This window comes from Triturus cristatus, chromosome 2_2, assembly GCF_964204655.1.
Source record: "Triturus cristatus chromosome 2_2, aTriCri1.1, whole genome shotgun sequence".
NCBI classification, from domain to species: Eukaryota; Metazoa; Chordata; class Amphibia; order Caudata; family Salamandridae; genus Triturus; species Triturus cristatus.
In genome coordinates, this window is record NC_140582.1 from 661847566 (window position 1) to 661861611 (window position 14046).

The window sequence follows — 14046 nt, forward strand, 5'->3', positions numbered from 1 at the left end:
TAATAAAGTAAAAACACAATATGAGAAAAATCCCACACAAATTTAAAGAAATAGAGAAAATTAAGAAAATAAAGGGACACCAAAATGACACAAATCCAATAACTAGAACTAGAGTTATAAATGTTTCAACTTTCAGGTAAAAATAGCAAAAAGTATTATCTGTGATTATTTGGTCCAGCTGGACTGGTCAAAGTCACAAGTTCAGGCTGACAATGAGGGAGGATGTGTTCGTTACCGAGTCCAGGTTCATCCTAGTGGAGGGTTTACCTTCTCTGAGTGCAGTTAATGTGAGCCTCAACTGGAGCTTTGCCTTGGTGATGGTCACAAGGAGATCATTGTTGGCACAAGGAGCATATCGTCCCTGGAGATTTGCTTTGGTGGGAGATGCAGGCTGTTGCTGTTTATCATGAAGAGCAGGTTCCCAGGCAAACTTCACATTGCCGGGTGATGATGCAATTGTTGCTGATGTGTGTAGCCAATTCACAGTTACGAAGAGCCTCAAACCTCTGGGTTTTCACCCGTAGTTCAATTGTGAGGCATGAAGAGTTCACTCCGATGCAAGCCAAGGATCCAAGATCTGGGGGCACCCCTTGGAGATCAGTACTCACTCAAGCAGAGGCATGCAACAAAGTTCAAGTTTGTCCAGGTGTTACAGGTTATCTGGACAGTTGCAGGGAAGGCCTCTGGAAGATTGTTGTGTCCCTGTAGCTCAAACAGGAGGGCAGCCAGCTGACCCTTGGAGTCACTTCCGAGGATCCTGTGTTCAAGGCAAGCAGATCCAGTCTTACTTCTTCAGACAACAGAGCAGTTCTTCACAATGGCCCAGAGGTCCAAGAGTGGTCTGAGCAAAGATTCTGAAGGTGACACTTTTATAGAAAGTGCCAGCGTGTGCGTGGGGGTCCCTATCTTTGTCTACCTCCTGGTGCTGGTCAGTTTAGCCCCTTCGGCTGGGTTGGGCTCAAAAACTGTCTAGAGCAAAAAAGGGCAGAAGGTCCAGGAGTCAGCTGTTTTTTTCATTGACAGAGCGGACAGCCTCAGACATCAGGAAGTTTAGCTGTGAGGCTCAAGGAATACACTTTGATGCTAGCCAAAGGTCCAGGACCTGGGGTAAGCCACTTTGGGATCAGGATTCACTGCAGCAGAGGCACATACGAAGGCTCGGGTAGGTCGAGGTGGTGATGGTCAGCAGAGTAGTTGCAGGGAAGGCATCTGTAAGCTTTTTTTGTTTATTAAATATTTTTATTTAGGGATAGATCATCAGTGCTTAATAAAATAATACATTATTATAGCATCATACGCTTCCACATGATTGAAAATATAAAAACCATATCCAGTAAAAACAGCGATATTTATATAGTATACCATTTCAGAACCAAGATCATATGGCATAGTTCTAAAAACATGATTATTGTATATATCTAACATAGCAGCGTAACAATCGCCTATTGTGTCTTAACTTATATTTTCCCATTAAATCCTAAACTTCCTATATGAGCCTGATCTTAAAGCATATTTTCTTTCACATTCCTTAATCCTATCTAGTTTACAGAGTAGCTGTTGAAAAGTCGGTGTATGCTTAGAGCTCCACCTTTGAAGAATCAGTGACCGGGCTACCCGAACCAAAATGTGTATCTGTTTTGTTTCAGAAATGGAGAAGCTATTAAGGTGGGCGATTATCCTAGAACCACTGTTTGTATACATAACACCTGCAATTCTTTTAAAATATTAAAACAGTATTGATTAGTCATGCTCCAGAATCTATTTAACTTTGGACACTCGCAGATGATATGTGTTCACTTACCTTCTCCCTCCATATTGCAACGGAAACAGTTTGCAGAGATCTGATGGTTTATTTGATGCAGAAAATCTGGCGTTCGATAAAGCAGCTACTTGGAGTAACATTGCATTAGTTTTAATTTGGCCGCTTTCAGCATAGAGACGCCAAACTCATTTAGCTGACTCCATGCTATGGTGGAGATCTGCAACCCTTCATGGGTTTCCTATTTACTCAGTGCTTTCAGATATAATTTACCTATCCCTCGAGCTCGAAAGGTAGAGGCTCTGCTACTAATTTATATATGGTGTTTAGGATCTAATAGTTGCCCAGCTAGTTCACTGGCCTCATTAATATGCATTAAATTAAGTTCCTGTAAAAAGTGTCTGACCCTAACATAAGAACATTGTAAAATTATTTTACTGTGTTTAATACACAGTTCTATTTCATTCCAGGTTTTCCAGTCCCCAATTCAAAAGTCCCCTAATTTGCAAAAGCCCTGAATTCTCCAATTAGCTATCATTACTGGAACTAGCAATGGGTCTTGACCAATTGTACGTCAGAGAGGAGAGTTTCTTCATTTACATTGGGTATTGTATAGTGACCAAAGAGCTGTTTTGTTTCACTTAGGACTCCATTGCCGAGTTTTGTATCTGACGTTTTTGATAGTTTTTATTAGGCGCATAAAATCTCTAATTAGATATTCTTTGTGGATTAGATCTAAACAAAAAAATATCAGATCTATTTATATGTAAGACCTTCATTGTTCTGTATACGTTCAAAGTTTGCAAAGTAGTATTCTTTCAGGTCAGGGAGAGCTAGTCTCCCTTCTGCCACAGGTCTTAAAAGTGCATCCATTGCCAGCCTGTAAGACTTATTTGCCCAAATAAAAGTGGAAAACAGGCCTTGCACTTCTTTAAAAAACTTTCATTTGAACCGCATTTGGAATAGCTAAAAAGAGAAAATTACTTAATGGTAAAATCATCATACAAATTATAGCTACTCGTCCTATTATGGATATTGAAAGATCTTTCCATTTTATCAGTTTGTCTTTTATCTTATTGTATGGGGGGATATAATTTAGGGCATAGAGATCATTGATATTCTCCGTAACCTACACGCCTAAGTACCTATTAGGCTGAGTATTTACCAGTGGGGACAATTCTGCTAATAAGGAAATCAGGCATACAATTGCAAAGCAGTATCTCTGTCTTATATTTGTTTATTTTATATCCCCCAATGGATTGGAATTCCTGAAATATATTAAATATTTGATTTTGGACTTGGACTTCAATATTAGGTCTTAAAAAGAGGGCAATATCATCAGCATAAAGTTTGATGTTTGTCATATCAGACATTGGAGATGTTGAACTGCTGATTGAATGGATGTCTATGGCAAGGGGCTCTATAAAACACTCAAAAAGGAGAGGCGATAGAGGGCAGCCCTCTCTCGTCCCTCTTACTACCCTGAAAATGCCAACCTTATTGGCATTTATAATTATTTATGTCGTAGCCCCCTCAAAGAATTTAGAAATCACAGCAATCAGTGCAGAGGGGAATCTGAATGTGGCCAATATATAGAACAGACTTTCCCAGCATACAACGTCAAAAGCCTTTTCGGCGTCTAGCAGCATAACATGAGTCGGGATTTTATTTTGAGTAAAATAGTCCAAGGCCTCGACTAAAAAAGTGCTACGCAAGCAAATGATGGACGGAATGCTGAATAAATCAAACATTCACCCCCAGTCAAGAGATCTGGGTTAAATCCATTGTTCTTTTGCTCACCATGCTACTCCAGTTTAGACCCAGCCATATGCAAATCAGTCTTGACCCTGTGCCTCATGGGAACAGTCCAGACCGAATTGCCAAGCCAGATTCTCCCTGGACCGGAAACAAGTATTCTAGGCCCGGGTCTGGGTATTACCCTTCATCAGCTGGGCTAGCTTGAATCCAGTGGCACAGTGAGCAAGGGACCTACGTCTGGGCATACCCATCCCACTTAGGGTGAAAAGTGTTACGCAAACAAATGATTCACTGAATAATTAATAAATCATACATTCACCCCCAGTCAAGAGATCTGGGTTATATCCATCGTTCTTTTGCTCACCATGCCACCCCAGTTTAGACCCAGCCACATGCAAATCAGTCTTGACCCTGTGCCTCATGGGAACAGTCCAGACCAAAACCGCCAAGCCAGGTCCTCCCTGGACTGGAAACAAGCATCCTGGGACCAGTTTCTGGGTATTACCCTTCATCAGCCAGGCAAGTTGAATCCAGTGGCACAGTGAGCAAGAGACACACGTCTGGGTATACCCATCCCACTTAGGGTGAAAAGTGCTATGCAAACCTATGATGGACAGAATGCTGAATAAATCATAGATTCACCCCCAGTCAAGAGATCTGGGTTAAATCCATCATTCTTTTGCTCACAATGCCACCCCAGTTTAGACCTGGCCATATGCAAATCAGTCTTGACCCTGTGCCTCATGGGAACAGTCCATACCAAACTGCCAAGCCAGGTCCTCCCTGGACAGGAAACATGCATCCTGGGACCAATTTCTGGGTATTACCCCTGATCAGCCAGCCTATCCTGAATCCAGTAGCACAGTGAGCAAGGGACCCACGTCTGGGCATACCCATCCCACTTAGGGTGAAAGTTTCTACGCAAACAAATGATGCACAAAATGCTGAATTGGTCATACATTCACCCCAAGTCAAGAGATCTGGGTTAAATCCATTGTTGTTTTGCTCACCATGCCACCCCAGTTTAGACCCAGCCATATGCAAATCAGTCTTGACCCTGTGCCTCATGGGGACCATCCAGACCGAACTGCCAAACCAGGTCCTCCCTGGACTGGAAACAACCATCCTGGGACCGGTTTCTGGGTATTACCCTTCATCAGCCCGGCTAGCTTAAATCCAGTGGAACAGTGAGCAAGGGACCCATGTCTGGGCATACCCATCCCACTTAGGGTGGAAAGTGCTACGCAAACAAATGATGGACGGAATGCTGAATAAATCATACATTCAACGCAGTCAAGAGATCTGGGTTAAATCCATCGTTCTTTTGCTCACCATGCCACCCCAGTTTAGACCCAGTCATATGCAAATCAGTCTAGACCCTGTGCCTCATGGGAACAGTCCAGACCGAACTGCCAAGCCAGGACCTCCCTGGACCGGAAACAAGCACCATGGGACCAGTTTCTGGGTATTACCCTTCATCAGCCAGTCTAGCTTGAATCCAGTGGCACAGTGAGCAAGGGACCCACGTCTGGGCATACCCATCCCACTTAGGGTGAATAGTGCAACGCAAACAACGGTGGATTTAGGCCCAGATCTCTGAACTGGGGTGAATTTATGACATTGTTCTGCATTCTGTCCATCAACTGTTCATTTTGCATTTGTCACCCCGAGTGGGACAGGTGTGCCCAGATGTGGGTCCCATGCTCTCCATGCCACTGGAGTCAAGCTATCCTGGCTGAAGAGGGGTGAAACCCTGAAACTGGTCCTAGGATGCTTGTTTCCAGTCCAGGGAGGACCTGGCCAAGCAGTTCAGGCTGGACTGTTCCCATTGGATTTGCATATGGCTGGGTTTAAACTGGAATGGCATGGTGAGCAAAAAAACGATTGTGTTGGTGGCTGCTACAACCTGTGACAAATCCGCATTGGTCTTTATGAATAATTGACCCTACGTAGCTGCTCATTCTGTTTGCTAAATTTAACTATGATTTTATGGTCTGTATTCAAGAGGCTGATAGGCCTATAAGAATGTACATCCTCCTTATCTTTATTTAAAGAAACTGACTACCCAATATCTCGAAAGGAGGATGGTATTTCTCCACCTTGCAAAATATATTTAGCTAACAGAACGAATTCCTGATTTAAAAGTACATTCAATTTTATAACAAATTCTGCCGGAATGCTATCTTCCCCACATTTACCATTAGCTATAAATTGAACAACCGCTTCAATTTCTTGTAATGTAGCAGTAGCAGTTAGATTTGTACTTTGATTTGGCTGTAATTTGCAATCCATTAAAAATTTCTTTTAATTAAAACTATCCACCTCTTGCCTGACTAAATAGATGTTTTCGTAGTGCTTTAAAAAAGCATTTTGAATTAGCTCTTCATTGATAATGCGGGTTTTAGCAATTTTATTGGACAAAGCATGGACTCTGTTCTGGGCCTGTTTATCTTTTATTTGCCAAGCTAATAATTTACCAGTAAATTCACTCTCTTCGTAGACTCTCTGGAGATAATCAGAATTGACTGTATATAATTGAGTATAGTAGTAGTCTTGCATGTCCTTTCGGGCTGATTCAAAAGCAGATTTATTCTTACTATTTTTCTCCCTTAAATATTGTTTGTTAGTGTGCCTAACTTTGAGTTCAAGATGTTTTCTCGCTATATGGCACGTCTAATTGCAATCTGTTTTGATGACATAATGCCACGAATTGTAGATTTAAAGGCCTCCTACAAATTCTATCCTGAAGCCGCATTTCTATTTATCTGAAAGAACGTTCAATCTCCCTCTGGATTTCCCTGCACCAATCTTCATCTTCTAGGTGTATTCTAATAAATGTCCATTTATGGGTGTTTTTGTCGCTCCCAAGTCCGGATTGTTTGAGTTTTACTAAAGCGTGGTCTGAGAAGCTGTTTTGTATTTAGGTACAATCCACCAGATTTAAACTCCTAGAGATTAAAAAGTAGTCCAGCCTGGTGGGAAAATTTATATTTGGCTAAAAAGCACGTATACTCTTTTTTTGTAGGAAATCTTGCCCGCCAGCTGTCTATCATATAGTTACTGCCTCACCTGTGCATGGCTAATTTTGTTTTCTTACCCCGGGAGATGAATCCAGAACGGGATTCTGTAAATAATTCAAATCCCCTCCTATAATGTCCATACCGGGGAATAGCAACAACGCGTGATACAAATCCAAAAGAGATGCAGGATTATCCTCTACTGGGGCATAAATCATGGCTATAGTCAGCTTGATATTCTTAATTGAGCTGGTTACAAATCCCCATCTACCCTCTTTATCTATATGGGAATATATCATCTGAAAAGGAAAAGATTTGTTAAAAAAGATTGCTACCCCTCTTTGGGCCGTACTTGCTGATGAAAAATGGCTACTACCTGCTCACTGCTGAAACATGTTGAATGAGAGTTTCCTCTTAGCTACATATTGTGTTTCCTGTACCAATATGATATCTGGGGAGTTGCTTTTCATCCATTCTTCAAGAGCCCGAGCTTTAAGTTTTTTATTCAAATCATTAGCATTAAAATAGAGAATTCTTAACTGTCTATTGAGACATCATCGACAGGAACAGAATATATTCAGACTACCTTGTATCTGCATATTTATCTGATCGACACAAAAATAGGATACAAGTACAAAATACAAAGACAATCGGTAGAAATACCTAACTAAATAGGATATTCTTGCTGCTGCTTATCCTCCTTAGGCAGCTCACATCTGACAATACCTTGTTTAACTAAAAAGAGTGTTCGAGCATAAGAGAAGAATAAAGTGGCAGTACACTACAAATTGAATATAAAGTGCTTAGATAACTTGTCGAAATCGTTGCAATATTTGACATTTAAAGTGTCTATGCACCTATACAGTAGATACAGTAAAGTGACAATGCAGTAGAATACACATCTATAATAGACATAACTTGTTTAAAATGTCTGTGCGTATAGACCAAGTAAAGTGACAGTGCAGTGCAATTAGCAAATAAAGTGCATAATGATGTAACAATAGTGTTTGGAGCCCTCACCGAATCTTTTCATTTATTGATCCTATTTGTATTGTATTGGTTCCCAATATCATGTGGACATATTGATGTTTAGAAGAACTATCCCATTTTTTCATCTGGCTATCCCCCTCACACAATCTCAATCCCCCTTACCCTCGGATCCCAAATGTCCCTACCCAAGTGCTCATCATTCCCCACCCTACACTGTGGGAGAATGGCCCACATCTCCTCCCAACCCCCTGCTAGTGCACTCGGTGCCATGGCGCTGCACCCCTTGATGCATCTCACCTTTTGCCAGGGGAGCAAGTTCCCCGGGGCCCCGTCATGCCCCCCAAAAAAAAGAAGATGAAAAGGAATTAGATCATGGCGCAGCAAACAACATTCTGGCTGCTAATTAGACTCTCTAATCAGCTGAAAGCAATTCTTATGCATTGCCACATTGTAAAAAAATGGGAAAAAAATACATTTTAAAAGATTTAAATTGTGTCATGGAAAACTACCTTCATAACGACTGGTTAAATACTCTTTTCAGTACCCATGATTGTTGGACGATGGTTGCCTGCGCCCCTTCGATTTGAAGAAATCAATCATCCGGATAAATCCTCTTCGCCTTTTAGCTGCTATTGCTGACATATCGGGAAATATTTTGAATTGTGAGATTTCTTGAGTAGACAAAATTCTCTTTTTGATTGCCTTGTAAAGGATTTTTTCCTTAATTTGAAAGTCAGAAAAATGTATCAGAATGGTACGCGGAAACTTTGTGTTATCGGGGTGATGGAATGGTTCCCGTTGGGATCTTGTGATCGTTAGATCGTCTGATGTTTCTGGGATGGCTTTTTTCAACAGGGACTCAACCCAGTCCTGCACCAGTGGCCCTTCTGCTGCTTCTGCAATCCCCACTAGCTGCAGATTGGAACATCAATTGAAGTTTTCCATGTCTTGTAACTAGGATTCTAACACTGCACACATGCGTCATGGCTAATGCGCTCACCACCTGTCACGCCCCCAGAAATGAAGACGGACAGAGAAGACACTGAAATATTAGCGGTGATGACGGGCTCTCTGCTGGAATGAAGTACTGTCTTCTTTTGCTACTATGAGGTTTTTTCCTTTTTTGTGGAGAGGGAGGCAGTAAAAAGACGTAGAAGCATGAACAAAGATGTGGATAAGTACCGGCTGCACAGGGCTGCGTGTATTAGTGGCCGTTTCACTACCTGTTCTGCTCCCGATCCCAATTTAAGACAACAAAGCTCCTCTCCCCCATTAGAATACAATAGTGGAACGTACAAGTGCAAACTCGTTGTGTCCTGGTGAGTCACTTATGTATCACTGGCTGCTTTTTTTAAATTTTCAGCTTTCAAGGTGACTTGCGGTAACCAGCTGGGGGGCCTCGCTCTTTCTTGCTTTTCGTACACTGAAACTTTCTTTTGAACTGGTTCATTTTGAAGAGAAAAGGGAGTGGAAGAGCCCACATTTGGCAGGTGCCCTATGTCTCAGTGGCTTATGTTTTGGCAACAGAATTATATAGGTGCAGTAAACAGAGGATAAGACTTCACAACGTAAGGAGCTGAGCTCCTGCTGGCACTATTTTATAAGCCTTTTGGGAATTGGGTGCCAGTTCACCTTCTCTCTGTGCCTCTGAGTTGGTATTTGCAAGTTGGCACTGACTGTTAAGAGGTGAGCTGTATGAAAGTGATTTTACGGAGGGGGCAAGGAAAATCAAAGATATCGAAATTTTAAGCATGCACACATTTAAACAAAAGCCTCTAACCATCAACCCTCTCCTGGCCAGTCAATTTACCCCTGTTCAAAAGCTACAAGACTAGGGTGGGTTAGAGAAGATAGTGGAGGCCTCATGTAACACACAGCAAAAGGTGGATCTTAAGGTACAACAGCTGCTCGAAGCCTAAAAGCTGCAGGCCACAGACCCTCAGCCAGATGCAGAAAATGGTGATGGTAATGTGAACAATGTAACCAAACCACCCCAGATCGGGAGCTCCTCTGGGAGTTTGAGAAGTACCAATGAGTCTAACAGCAATACGGAGGTTCGTGATCTCAATGGGATGTTCATATCCGAGCCCGCTGAACCTTTTTCCACCCCCACCTGCTGTAAACAATATCCTTTGTTCGTAAAATACCAAATGGTTGTAGCAGCCACCAAAACCAATAATATTGTTGATCAAGCACCAAGTTCCATGATAACATTAGTTACACCAGTCTCAGCACAGCAGGGGGTAAGGCAAAAAGAGACAGCAACGACCACTCAAATTGTTTTTCAACCTGATCTTCAACCTGTTTCCATATACAACAAAAAACTCTCCTAGGAAACGGGGGGTGGAAACAAATGCGAACCCTTAGGTTAAGGATATGTTTGATGTGATTCTAGCAGAGATCAAAGAATTGCGGATGATTCAGACACAAGAGATTGCTTTGCTGCATGCTAGATTTTCACAAATAGAGAATGCAATGGGAAGGGTCCCAGAGCAGTTACCTGCATGCTATGAGTGAGATTATACCTGAGAAAATTGGCAGCATGTCCAGCAACCCGTAAATATTCTCTAATGATGAGGGAGGAATCCTGAAACACTGGTGTCTAGAGATACGATTTCAAAAGATGGCATTAGCTGAAAAATAATATGAACTTTGTGTGAAAAACTGAACAACAGCTACCAAGACGCTATGGGGTAATGGCGCTGTTACATGCTGTTAGTGCATTCCTACCCACTTTCACTGAAAAAGGCTCTCGTGAGGCGCCCCCAAGCTGATGAGCTTTGGAACGCCTGCACGGTATGAGTGGGATCATACCTGAGAAAATTGGCAGCATGTCCAGTAACCAGTAAATATTTTCTACGGATGAGGGAGGAATCGCGTTCTCCTCTTGGAGCAGTATTTAGCCAAACATTTTCAAAGTCCTACATTTTGGATTTTGCCTATTTGGGCACTCTAAGCACCACTTCCAAGGGTCCAGGACTGGGAATTCACTCGCGTTAATTCCATGGGCAGGTTCAAGATGGTTGGACCCTTTTCTGACTCTCAGGCTCTGGAGTCACTCTGGTAGCCCTGAGGTCATGCAGTGGAACAGGGCTCAAGCAGCAGGGAAGGCCTCTGAGGGTTCAAGGTAGGCTTCAGACAGCCCAATAGTTCTTTCAGCTGCAACAAAACAGTCCTCTGCAGTACACAGCAGGCCACAGCAGAGTGATATGCAGTGGTTTCTAAACTTTAGAAACTACTGCATGCCATGCCTTACTTGCTCAGAAGCGGTTAATAGTTTTAGTTACTGCAGAGTATGCAGGGCGCCAAGTGGTACTCCATCCCATTGTGGAATTCCACAGAATCTTTCTGAATTTTAATATAATTATGTGGAATAAAACCTCACCAATTCCGCCCATCCCTAGGTAAAGCTTGTGGCACTTGCCACCATGAATATTGGTAGCATCCCCTAGATGAGGGGGCGTCCCCCTGAGCACCGCTAAAGACCCCCAGTCAGCTGAGTGAGGGATCTAAAATGTTAATTTTATTGATGTGGTCAGTGATGACAAGTCTTCTGTGAATTTACATCATGGTGAAATATTTATTTTTATGTCGATATTTCATTTTTCATATCGAATGAAGATAAATCAAAATGATTTAAATGAATCTTTCGTAGTTTCAAACGTGTCTCCTGATGCATTTCGGGCACCAAATAGCCCTTCGTCAGGGGGGATTGTCTGTAGAATGAACATGGCAGAGATAATATGAGGATACCACTCCTGGGAAGTTGAAACCGTCACTGTTTAAAAAAATGTGCAAATGGTTGTGACTGAAAAAATCAAATGGACGTGAGTGACAACAAACACATTGTGTGTGAGTGAAATTACTGAGTGGACATGAAAATCAATATTAAAAGCCGAAGTGCGCAGGGTGTGTGAATGACGATAATGGAGAATAAAAAATTACAAATGAGTCATCTCAATCAAAACTTAAAATCCGGTAACCGGTATACAGCCAATATTTCACACTGTCCCTTGATGTTAGTAAAGTTTTTTATTTGCAGGTGAGGCCGTTTAAATCAAAACCCAACAGTAAGTAGGCTGCTGAAGAATCTATATCTGTGTGTATGCTGGCACATTCAGTGATCTGAGTCCGGTCGTGAGGTAAAGCGGTCTAAATAAAACAGTGACAACGGGTGTACGTGTACACTAAAGTAAGAGCATGCAATAAGAAACCGCCAAAGTGGGCATTTGTGACAAAAGCGTGTGGAATTCAATCGGGTAATCAGTGTTTACTTACTTCTATCGGAGTGTGAGGGCATCTAAAAGCACTGTGGAAATGAGTGTTCAAACGCGGAGTGAGGCGTGTAAAAAGATCGTGCGGAATAGACAGTGAATCAGGGACTAACGCTGGGTGGTGAAATGCAGTGAAATGATAGGTGCCATTTTGTAATGGGAAAATGAAATGCAGGTAGAAATTCTGCAGTGAAAACAGGTGAAAGTAGAGTGAGTAAGGAGGAAGAACTGCAAGTGAAACTTTCTGTTACAATAAACATGAAAACAAATTACGAAACAAGAATGTTGCGTGTAAATCTAAGGTAGGTAAAACTGATGGTTGATCACAAATAAAACACAGTAACACAAATACTACAAAGTGAGTGTGAGTTCTATGACTGCTGAAAGGTAGATAATGAAGAGAGAACGTGACACATATATGAAGTACAAAGGCACAAAATGATAGGTCATGTGAATCATAGAATTATAAGTAACATGAAAATTCCATCCGGTCATTAAGACCGCGTGGTTTCAATGAGTTTAAGAATTTAATCCAATAGTTCTCTCTCTGTAAGAGGTACTTGTTACTGTCCCTTCCTTCTGTTTTCTTGATGGTTTCCAGAAAGAGGAATTGCAATTGGCTAATGTTGTGATGATTGTCCATGAAATGTGTTGCAACGACTGATTTAGATTTTCTGGTCCGGATGTTGCTCTTGTGTTTGTGTGTTCTCGTTTTGACCTTCCTTTCAGTCTTGCCAACATAAACCAAACTGCAAGGGCATTTTAACATATATACAACAATGGCAGTGTCACATTTCCCATTGACTCTGAGTCTGATGTTGGTGCCCTTCATGGGATGAGTGATAATAGCCCCCTTGATGACATTATTGCAGTTACTGCAGTTGTGGCAAGGTACAGCTCCTTTAAAATTGATATGCATGTTGTCTTTGGGTCTCGGTGTTATGAGTTCTTTCAAATTCCTACCCGTGGTGTATGTGAACATTGGTGGATCTTTAAAAATGCCTTTGAAATCAGGTACCGAGGTAAGTATAGACCATTAGCTTATAATGGAATTCTTGTATCGTTGACTCATGGTTGAAAATTTGGACACAATGACTGTACGTATTTCTTCTGGCCTCTTTGAATTGATGAACAAGTTGGAACAAGATTTATTAGAACAACGGTTTTTGGCCTGTTCCAAAACATTACCGGGATAACCTCTTAGACTGAAACGATCAAGCATGTCTTTAGGTTGTTGCTCATAGTTGGCTGGGTTGGATACAATTCTTTTCACTCTTATAAGTTGAGAGTAAGGAAGATGATTCTTGAGAGCGTTATTGAGAAAGCTGTGATAATGCAATGTATTATTTCTGTCGGTGTTTTTTTCTGTAATGGTTGGTCTCTAAAGAAATGTTAGTTCTGCTGATGAGCACATTCAAGAAAGTTGTGGATTTGGCATTGACTTCATAGGTAAATTGAATTCTGTCATTGATGGTGTTCAAGGCGTTCAATGATTCGATTAAGCTGTCGTATGAACCCTTCCAGATGATGAAGATGTCATCAATTTATCTGAAAAATTTGATGATCTGGTCTTTCCAAACAGTGGTGTTGAGTATGTGGTTCTCCTCAAACTTGTTCATAAAGATAGGAGGGGGTGGGCGGACACTGCCTCACACTCGAGCACTCTTTTTGCAACGATGCATCATAATTAATGCAGTGCATGATAACACTTTCTTCGGTGTCAGGCTTTAGTTTTTCACCCTTGTTGGTGCCGCCAATGCTGTGTATCTCTAGACACGTGTTTCAGGATAATTGTCCTTCTTCAGTAGAGAGCAACACTCTTTTTGGGGGTGCTGGAGATGCTGCCCAAAGTCTTCTAAGGTCTCAGTACCCCTCGCTGGGCCAAGGCATCAACCAGAGCTCGTTAGCTCGTTAGCTCAAGGTACCCTTTTCAAATAGGAGGGGGGTGGGAGCACACTGCCTCGCACTCCAGCACTCTGTTTGCCCTGATGCATCATAATAAATGCAGTGCATAATAACACTTTCTTGGGAGTCAGGCTTTAGTTTTTCACCCTTGTTGGTGCAGCCAGTGCTGTGTATCTCTAGACACGTGTTTCAGGATAATTGTCCTTCTTCAGTAGAGAGCAACACTTTTTTTGGGGGTGCTGGAGATGCTGCCAAAGTCTTCTCAGGTCTCAGCACCACTCGCTGGGTGCAGGTGCATCAAACAGAGCTCTTCAGCTCATTAGCTCAAGGGGGCGTTTCAAAT